Raw genomic sequence first — 11,100 nt, forward strand, 5'->3', positions numbered from 1 at the left:
ACTACGCTGCCAGTAGTTGTGAGTAGCTGTTGGCTCACATCCGACCCCTCTTCATCAGACTGAAGCAGCCCTGCTCCCTTCGCCTCTCCTTGCAGGTCAGGTGCTTTCAGCCCTTGATCACCTCCATAGCCATCTGCTATTTCACCACATCCTTCTTCAACTGAGCACCCAAAACTGGACACAGATGTGGCCTTATTGCACTAAGTAGAGGGGGATAATCACTTCACTCAACGTGCTGGTCATCTTCCTACTGTTCAGCCCACATAGTAGTGCACCTGTACAGATACTCTGCAGTGGGTCTTATGAGACCCTCTTAACTCCACAGAAAATCAGCACCTTCAAGGAACACTTTAAACAATGTAGGCTGTTTCAGGGAGCTCAGTTTGATGGTCTAAACAGTCTATTGCAGCTCTATGTTCCTCTGTCCTTGGTTTCCTTTCTCTTCCATTTTCTCTTGGATGGCAAATCACATCTGTAATGTTACATTTTGATAAGTTGCTTGTTATAAATGAATAACTTCATCTTTCTCTGTTAGAGAAAAAGTCAAAAACACAAAGCAGAAGATGGTGGATGTTTGTGGTGATTCTTTGGCTTCGAAGAGATTGTTCCATTAACTTAGATCATTCACATTTTAGCTTTAATAAAAGGTCGTTAGTGTAATGTGGATGTCAGCAACAACAGTGAAGACCATTGAGGGTTACTTTCTTGAAAAAAATTAAGTTTAGCCCTTACCTACAGGCACATTTTGAATTCTGGCTTTACCAATCTAAAATAAAACTCCCTGGGGCAAATTTAGCAGATAGGATAGCTAAAGAGAGCATGGCTCAGAGAGCTGGAAGTCTCCTTTTCCTTCCCATTAGCTCCATGCACTCAAGTCATCTGGCACATGAATGGTATAGCTTTGTGATCTGGATCACAAATGCTTCTGGACCTGACCTCTGTGAGCACTTTGTCAGGGCACTCCTACCTGAGATCAGAGCTCAGTGACACGTTTGAGCTCAAAGCTCTTGAAAATCCTGCTCTGATGCTAGTTGGAAGGGATGGGAATGAGGTGAGTGTGAGACTGCTAAATGCTTCCTTCACAGCAAAACTTGATTGTGCAGAAGAACAAAACACAAAATGGTCAGTGTAGCAACACAGCAGAGTTGGGCAGAAAGGTTGTAGGAGACCCCAGCTGATAGTTCAAAGCAGAACATAGCCTTGTCTGAGCACCAAAACTGAAGAGGGAGGAAAAGGCAGTGAAATATTCCTCTGTTCTTTAGCCGTAGTTAAGGAAATTTCGCTACATCAGTCATTGCCTTAAATCACCATGATTATAGTGATTAGTTAGTTCTTTCACGTGTAAAACATTTTATTATATATCACCGTTATTTGATCATTGCTTATGTGAAGGTAAAATTGATGACTTCATTGTATCCCTCAGTTTCACAAGCCCCATGTTTTCTCAGTAACAGACATAATTACAGTAGCTTGGGTTAGTCTTGTCCTGCAGGCAGAACAGATGAATCACATTGGACAACAAAACTCCCAGACACTGGTACATATACACTTTGCTGCAAGTACAAGCAAAGTAGGACTCCTGATTTTGGGGTTATCTAAGTCTATGAGAAACCTAAAATCAGTATAGTCTGGAATTTCTAATATGGCATGTACAAGTGACTTCACCAAACATCATGCTAACTGAATATGGTTACACTTCTTCCAACCTCCATTACATTTCTAACAAAAAATAAGTAGCAGCAGCTTCCAGAATGAAAAATCTTAGCATATCAGTTTTACTTAAATATGCCAGAAGAGGCAAGTGATAACTGAAAGTGGGCAGAAAAAGCTGATATGTTCCAAGGCCACCTTCCAGGGTTAGTTGAGAGCACAGGCAAGGCACATTCATTGCGTGGGGGTCTGTTCAGATAGGATTGCTGTCCCCTGGAAAGATAGCATGTCCCTGCTTCTGCTGTGGTTCTCATTAAGTGTGCATAAGGCCTTTTAAAATATTCGTATTTGAATATCAGTGTGAAAACTGTTGTCTCATCAGATACTTTAGTGGCCCTCACAGTTAGTGGGGAGATCTGCAGTACAAAATCAGATGAGCTCCAACCACTGATATGAAAGTCTTCAAATTATTTAAGCAGTCAAATGAAAATCTTACGTGAGTGCAGCCCTCACAACATAACCTCCAAAAAGAAGGTTGTTTGCTTAATTAGGACCTACATGGATGCTACAAGCTGAAGGTTGCAATTAACTTGTCTAGCTTCTCGCAACCTGAATAATTTGTTTCTTTCATATTAAAATGTCTTACACATTTCAGCTAATGGCAGATAAAAGTAATCTGTTTTTTTTTTTTTTTTTCCGCTTTCCAGAAGGGTAGAGACTTGCAGTTCTCATTGAAATCAAGTGCTCAGCACCTCACAAAATCAAGCCAGTGACACCTCTTCACTTCTCACAGAACCTGTCTAGGACTCATGTCAAGAAAGGAACGATTTCTGTGCTAACAGTAGAGAAAGTTTACAGCAATACGAGTGGCAATTATCCAATGAAAAACACATGTGTTAGTGATATGTTTATGAGATAAATCATATTCAGGAAAAAAAAACCAAATATTTCTAAGAGCAACTAAGTATCATTAAACACAACAAATGGGTTAGTTTTGCTGCTATGTGACACCAAGGGTTCCTTTAGCTGCACGTCTACTATGAAATTTCTTCAGACATGGTCCAAACTTAAAGATGTCTTGAAAAAAATTAACTTTTGAATTATGAGTAGAATTTATTCTGTTACGCTTTTAGGGCAAGGTCAAGTCATTAACTTGACTTTAGTCACTCACAGCGAGACTAAAGAAAGGCTAGAGCAAAAAGACATTTCAGAAGAATTTAAATGCAGCAACACAACCTAGAGTCTGACAAGGTCCTTGTGTTGCTGCACTGTGAATACCAAAAAAAAAAAAAAAAAAAAAAAAAGCAAAAATTAGGTAAGATGGAAAATTCAAGAGCAAAATCTCAATTATAATTCAAACCTTGAAGCTTTGTTTTGAATATTTAATTGTTAGCAGAGTTATATTTTGCCATTTAATACTACATACAGCAATTAATGACTATATCTGTGATTTGTTCTTATTAAGTCTGACATTCATTGCAGCATACACTATCTGCAAACTGGGCTAGGTAGTTTACTCTGAAAACACAAAAAGTTTCAAGCAAAGTAATAATTTGGGAGTTATGAGAGTTTAAAGAGGTATGGCACAGTAGCTGGGCTAATTTAAGATCATCCCAAGTCTGAAATGGTTTTCCAGTTGATACCTCCTGGAGATAAAAAAAGCCTACGAGTATGACAGAATGGAGGTTGAAATCCACTGGGATGGTGGGATCCTGCAGTTCACTGCACCAGATCTCAGATGTGCAGTTAATGTTCTTGTAGGCAGATGACTCACAGGCACACACAGAGAAGGCAGCTCTTGAGCCTGAGTGACAAATCACTGTCTCATGGCCAGAACGGCTGAACTGGAGGAACTCAGGACAGAGAAAGACACACCGTGGAGTATTTCCACCCTCAGCTTATTAGCCTCAAATGCTTCTGGGCAAAAAGGATGTCTTATGAACTGGTGTCTTATGGACCGCTTGAGATGTCTAGGTGGTTTCCTAGGGGATAAAGCTAGTTGTTAGGGGCCCTGTGGACTGAAATGGTGAAAAAGGGAGGATCGTGAGGTCATGGAGGCAAAACATAAGCTGTTAGGTAGATGTTGGGGTCAATGCTTCTGTGACAGCATCCCCAAAATGCACCCAGAACCAGATGCAAGGCCAGGCAGAAAAATGGTGAACCACAATCCCAGTGCATGGTTGAGAGAGCAATCTGTGGGAAAATAGTTTAGACTTACTAGGAACTGGAAAACATTCTGAATATATGGAGCCTATATGGCTAAAACAAATTGGATCAGTTATGAGTCAGGTCAGGACTGAATGAACCCAACCTGATGACTGGATTACCTTGAATTCTTCCTAATACAGCCATTTTTAGCTTGTTTGGCTCACAGAGCTTTACTGGACTAATTCTCTTGGCTGGTTCTTAATTTAGCCAGCCTTTATTCTAAGGCATTTTTAAGTCTTTGGTGGTCTTATTTAAAGGCAGACTGAGACAGAACACCTTCTGTATTGGGCAATTTAAAGTTCTGAAAAAAATTATCTTCTAAACCTCAAGAAGGCAGTTAAATGTTAAAAGTCTGATAAAACTACATACAAAGATGAAAACTAACATTTGGGCTAGGACAAAGTTACACTCCAGTCACTGTGATGTTAAATTTCTTCAGTGAACCTGGTTTGAGCACTTTAACACTAACAGGAGTCCTTCCACGGACTCCGCAGGACTCCCACAAAAACCTAAGATCTGTTGTTTATAAGCAAACTATGCACTTTAGCCATGCATTTTTAATGTCCCAAATTCTGAAGTGCTTAGAATCTGTAAGGTATGTTAGAGTTAAAATAGAAATGTTTACCTACAGGCAAATTTTGAATCATTATAGTAATGCCAGCAAGCACATTTTGAACAAACCCTGTAATTAATAGTTTTTAAAGCATTTTGCTCTGAAAAGCATTATTTTAAAACTCTAGCAAGACTGCTGCCAGTAGAGTGTGCTCTCTTTCCATTCCAGCCATGTGAAGATGGTCCCCACCAAAGCTCCAACAGTATACATTTGCCTTTGGAAAATAAAGCAATAGCATCTAAGCAGAAATATGAAAATGATATTAATAAAAAACGAAGAGCAAAAATCTCCTACTATTACATTTTGCAAGTGTGCTGTTTTATAAAATACTTTCATTTAATTCAACAATGTAGACGCATATAAGGTTATGGAAAGATATTATTCTTAATGTAGTGTGGATCATATACTAGACTGCATGTTTTACAGCAGGGTAATTCAGCTGTAAAAAGTTAATGTCTGAGGCCCTTTTGGCATAAATAAAAATGGAGTACTGATAATGTACTGAAAAATCTGGAGATGTATGCCAGCAGCATTTATTGTTTGTGAGCATGGTGAAAAATGTTTTTATATATTGCTATCATTTATATACGTATATAAATAGATTTACAGTTTGTATGTCATGCTTCAGGAAGGAGAGGACAGGCTAAAAATTTCCAAGTTAGGTGACTAAATTAGGTTGACTACTTAAATATCTTCATTGACTACTTAAATATCTTCATGCTGTTGGAATCAGGAGTTCATCATGGGAGGAGAAAGACAAATCTTTACCACTGAACAATTCTAATGTCTTTTTTCCTGCCCAGAGGTCACCGCTGAATCGAGGACAGTTATTTCCACTGTGGCAGTTCTCTATAGGAAAGAGAACAGACACTGTACTGCTTGGTTTCACCTCTCATCTGTTGAGGATACGCTTATGGTGGTGACCATGAGGACAACTCAGCTGAGTAAGGACGCCCGCAGGGAGGGCTGCTGCTGCACCTCCGGGAGGCAGGTCCCGAGCAGTGCGGTTTCTGAACTGCAAGGGCCGGGTCCAGGGGCACTGCAGCCAAAAAGGATGCAATTCTCCAGCATCAGCAACACTTCAGGAGAGCAGACCCCGATCAGTGATTATCCTGGATTTCTCAAGTTCAGACTGGTGGGAGTTGCCTGATAATTTGGGGGAGGGGACAGGAAGGGATGTCTTTAGGTCTGTTTAGCTCAGATACAGCTATTCTGTGATGTGGGGTTTGTGACTACTGCCTATGTGTAAAACTGTAATAAACTCTAATAAACTCTACGTAAGTACACATTTCCAGGCTAATTGAAAGCAATGGGATATGTAGACATGTAGATGTGTTCCAAAGATGGGCAACAAGGTTTCCATACGTGTCCATGTGATTGCATTGATTGTTCAAAACCTGAGTAGTTTGGAAGTTAGTTACTACACGCAGTGTTTGTCCCCACCAGCTGCTGCAGAACGCTGATGCGTTGTCACTTACTGCATCCGATGTGGTGCTGGGACCATGGCACCTTTCTCCTAACTCTTAAAAATACTTTAAAGCATAAAATTGTTCCTTTAAAGACAAACGGAATATAACAGGAAAATTTAGTAGCTTGACTTTTGTGTTAGTCTTTTAGTTGAGCATTATCTTCAGTGATTTCTTTTCTTATTATAATTCTCCTCATTAATATCTTAATGCCAATCCAGAATCAAGCATTTAGCTGTGATGTGGGTGGCTGAATAAATAATCCATGTTTACCAAGCTTTTGATAAAAAATCTTGAATCTTTACAGCCCAGATATCTGAGAGGAACCCCAAAAGACAGAACAATATTAAGCAAAAGGAAATATATATCTTAAGAACATCCACAAGAAAATCATTCATTCACTAGTTTACTAATAAAAGTAATCATTTTACTATTATTCAGGGAAAGGCCAAAAATCCTGCTCTAAATGTGCTGACCTTGCTCTGCATCGCTTATCAGAGATCAGAAAAGATGCAGGTGTTATTTACGGGAATTAAGAATGACAGGATCAAGTTGCACTTCACTTTTATCCCTTATTTACTTTTTAAATGATCTTGAGTCTCAGATAGACTCGTACAGGTCTGAAATAAAATGCAAACTGTCCATGCAAATACTTTGATCATTAAATACAAGCATACCTGGAAACAAGGAATAAATTTCTTCCTGGAGATGAAATATACTAAGATAATTAAAGATTGTTTTTAAATGCTGGAGCCCTGTAAACCTCTGGTTAAAGTACCAACACAGGCCAGGCCTATTCAGGGGAGTTTGGATTCCAGACCGTGACTTGGAACAAAGACTGAGTCAAAGTCTCACCTGCGGTGCAGATACATATTTCATAAATAGCCCCAGCCTTTTTTATAGCAAACCAAAACAAAACATGACATGTGGATATACTAAGCCTTGAATATTTGAGATTTGGGTTTCAGTTCTGAATCTGGATCCCAGCAAAATTGTTAGGGACCAGAATTCCTCCTGAAACTTACTGTCTTTATAGGACTCAAATTTTAGCCCACACTCAAAACCAAAATATTACCTTTGCAATTTTAGGGTTGGCTAACAATTTGCAGCACTCCTAATAGTTATTTTTGGTCATTCAAGGAGAAAAGAGAGATTCAGCAGCCTATAAGAGACTTATCTTGAAAAAGTGAAAAAGGAAGAGCTGGGGAATTGTAAACCCACTAGCTTAACTTCAGTTAACCCGAAAAAATGCCAGTCATGATTCAACAAACTCTTTGTTCCTGTCTAGAAAAAAATAGGAGACAAATTGCAATCAGCATTATTTAATCCACCCAGATGAAAATATTGGAGGGTGAATGGAAAAGCATTCTGAGAGATTCACTGTCAAAATGAAAGACTGCACTGAGTGAGGTTCTCCAGAGGTCTCTGCTGTGTCCAGAAATCCTCACTTTCATCATTAGTGGTCTGGTTCTGCAGATACTACTTCTTTGAGAACAACTCTAGTCATGCTGAAGATTAGAGTATAAAAATGTTCTTCAAAAGTTGGAGATGTGTTCTGAAGAATCAGGGTGCTACTATTTGCCTGGACAAGGAGGTACTGCATTTGGACCAGAAAAATTAACTAGACAAATGCAAGAAGCAAATGTCTGGCAATAATGTGGAATAAGAGAAGATAGTGAATAACAAGTGACAAGCTGAGTAAGAGTCAAAAATATAGAAATTCAAATACTATCTAGAGATGAACAAACTCGAGCATAGCTGGCACGGCACACAAAGCAGTCCTTCCACTCTCCTCAGTGATGATAAGGCCTAAGCCAAAGGTCTGAGTCCAGTCTGGGGCACTGCACTTCAAGCAAGATGTGCACCAACTGGACAGAGTTCAGGGGAGCATAGCTGAAGCGTAAGGGAAAAATCAAGTCTCTGAGTCCATAGTGAAAGGACATTGAGCAAGAAAGACTCACTTCAGAAAAAAAAAAAAAAAAAAAAAAAAAAAGTGGTAAGGCTGGTGAAGCCCTGGAAGAGATTGCCTGAGGAAGCAGTGAAATCTTATTTCCATATCTTCTTGTCTCATTGCTATGTATTTTTCTCAAATACTTGTCAAGAATGACATGGAAACTGTCGCAGGACCAGGTGATCTTTTGAGATCCCTCCCAGCCATACTTTTCTGTGATTCTAAGTTTTCTATCTCTGACTCTTTCCTTTAAGGTACTTATTAGCAAGCAACAAATGTACTTATTACTTTCACTCCTTGTAATTGTTCCGCTCTCCCTCTCCTTCCCACAGTGCAAATGTGGTCAGGTTTGCAATAAAATGCTCCTTCAAAAAGTCTCTGGTTAAACTTTCTATGACTTCTTTTCTTTGGCACTACAGACACCATGTGGTGCTTCCGATAACTACACAGTCTCTAACATCACTGCACTGTAGGTAGGAATATTGTATGGTAGAATTAAAGTTAGTAAAAATGTGTGCATACATCTCCGCATGTCAGGAAATTGAATCCCTCCAGCAATCATGTAAGACTGGTAAGAAAATCAAAGGTAGGAACCACTGAGTTTCCCAGGAGACTACAATTAGAGTAGCTTTGAGGTTGCTCTAAGTTTCACAAGTTACCGGGTCTGTAAAAGGGCTGCAATGATGGTGACAATTTTTGAGATACTGAGTCAGGTCCATCTTTTCACAAGATGCCTGTTTCTCTGTGATTAAAACTCTAAACCGGCAAAGTATCATGCAGTGATTTCCTCAAATCACATGGAGTCCTTCCTTAGCCAAAGAAGCTGATTTTACAGTTCCTACAGCATGAAGAAACTGTAAAAGTGCCAAGCTTTTGGTCTCCTATACACAACCCCATCCAGGATTTCTTAATTTTCAACAAATGATCCATTTTTGTAACATACTAAATACGAAAAATACGGTGTTACTACAGAAATAGAATTTTGCGCATCAGATATTTCCACACATTTTTAATTCATTTATATGATGTTTATATGCAGCAAGGCTGAACAAGATTTGAGGTTGTATAATTTAAATAGATTAGTCTTCATGTATTTATTAAACATAAAAAATTATCACTATTGATTTACCAATAATAAGCTTAAAGCATAGCACTAGCCTTTTTCAAAGAGCTATCGCTAGCTTTTAGAGGAAGACTATGTATTTTTACAACGAAAAAGTAACCTATATTTTTTCATTACTGCAAATATACATAACCACGTTTCTATCTTGATGCTGGATGACATCCAGATCTTCATTATAAGAGTTAAAATCTGGAATAACTCCAGTGATTTCTACTAAATTATTCATCACTACAGATTCCAGCCCATGATTTCTGTCATAATGAGTTTCTTCATTTAAATCGCTATGCTTTTCACTACTGCATTACCTGTGAGATTGATGCTTTGTACTTTATTTTTGTTTATATTTCTCATATACAAAGGAAAAACATGTACTCCATTCTCAATTATGATAATTTTAAATGATGGCAAGAAAGAAGGAAAAATACTAAATGTCTAGAAAAAGCAGAAAAACAAACATTAATATATGCCATAATGTGTGTGAGAGTTTTGCCTTCTTGAAGAGAGACAAAAAGACTGCTTGTCTTTGAAGGCACATTAAGGCATAAGCAGTCACAGCTACGAGATTGCATTTGTTTCTAAAAAGTCAGCTTAGGCTTCATACTCACCAATAGCTGTGCTAGTGAGAAAGAGGTGTATTTTAAAGTGCAGCAGGTTGGAATGCAGTTTCCTCAAAATCCAGTGACGCTCAGAGGAAAAAAACAAACACGCTGATTCTGGTCTCTACCAGTATGGATCTTCTAGCATAGCTGCTTCAAAATTGTCCTTTGGGAATTTGCTGCCATGGAAAGCAGTCCTGCAGGGCAAATTTTTGTGCATTTATTATCCTGTTAACCAAAAAGCCTCGTTGATCTGTGGTGACCATCATTAGTGGCCAAAGGAGGATGCCACAACTGCCTGGGACCTTCAGTGGCACATCACAAGTGTGTGGTGACTTAGGCTGGTGTCACAAACTGAAAGGCAAGATTGCAGCAAAACAATCAGCAGAGGGAGCAGTATTAAACCTCCTCTTAGCGGAGCTTTCCTCCTCAAGACACACACACCTTTCTTCCTCTTCATGCATCCCAGGCCTCAGAGATTTTGCTAAAGCAATGGTCTAACAGTTTGACACGGATGAAGTCTCTGAACTTCATAGTCAATCAGTGCCCAGAGCTGCTCCCAGAGCTGTGTTACTGACAGTTTAGAGCTATTTGGTCTCGTATAGCAAAGCAGCTAACGGCCAAAAGTCTCTTTTGCAATGAATTCAGGCAAATTAGAGAGACCTTTGGGCAGCTATCCCAGCAAACCACTAGTTTGTCTTCAGTCTGCTCGGCTCTGTGATCCTGTTTGCACGAGTCACATGCACGCTGGGGCTGGCAGAAAGGAGGAGGGGGAGAGTCAAGACCTCTCTTTCAGCCAAAGAGCAGATTTATACTGGACAGAAGTGATCACAGGATCTAGACATTAATACAGAGTGCCAGTGCACCTCAAGGTGCTTATGCTCATCCATAACCAGTATTGTACTGTTAGCTCTATTTATTTTAAAATATGAGGTTCTGCAACTGCTTTTTCTGTCTGCCAGATTGTTCATTTGGCAGACGTCTCCCCCTCCACCCCGAACAGATTCTGAACAGGTAGCTAATCTCAGCCAGGTCTGACAGAGCAGCGGACACCTCAGAGAAGACAGTTCCTGCAAATGTCACAAAACCCAGCAGCTGGATGGAGAAGAGCAACCCAAACGAGTGCCTTCATAGAGGGGAAGACAGGCAGTTACACTTTGAGGGCTGGAGGACTTGAGGACTGGTGTGCTTCTTGCCTGATAGTGGACATAGAGCCGAAGTTATTCTAGTGCTGGAAGGGGGAGAGCATGGACACAGTTTATAAAGAGAGCAGAACATCCTCACATCATTCATTATAATGAGGCTGATGCACACAAGAGCAAGAGCCAAAACCATAAATTAAGAAATAAAGTAACTTTATTCAAAATACTTCTTCATCATAGAAATAATTTCAAAAAATTGGACAATATTCTCAAAATAAATTCACTTTTCTCTCCAAGTAAAAATATGTTGCTGAAGTTCCTTTAATTTTTCCTACCTTTTTTTTTTTTTAC

The 11,100-nt window shown here is 39.3% G+C and overlaps 1 long non-coding RNA gene across 1 annotated transcript in view; it reads right to left on the reverse strand.

Annotated features, from left to right (window-relative positions):
• LOC135327283 (uncharacterized) overlaps positions 1-10,027 on the reverse strand; it is a 43,644-nt gene extending 33,617 nt beyond the window's left edge. Inside the window, exon 1 of the long non-coding RNA XR_010387386.1 lies at positions 9,617-10,027. This is a non-coding gene — a long non-coding RNA (uncharacterized LOC135327283). The remainder of the gene's footprint in view (positions 1-9,616) is intronic.
• Positions 10,028-11,100: the final 1,073 nt, after the last annotated feature.

This window comes from Dromaius novaehollandiae, chromosome 2 (genome assembly GCF_036370855.1).
Source record: "Dromaius novaehollandiae isolate bDroNov1 chromosome 2, bDroNov1.hap1, whole genome shotgun sequence".
Classification (NCBI taxonomy): Eukaryota; Metazoa; Chordata; class Aves; order Casuariiformes; family Dromaiidae; genus Dromaius; species Dromaius novaehollandiae.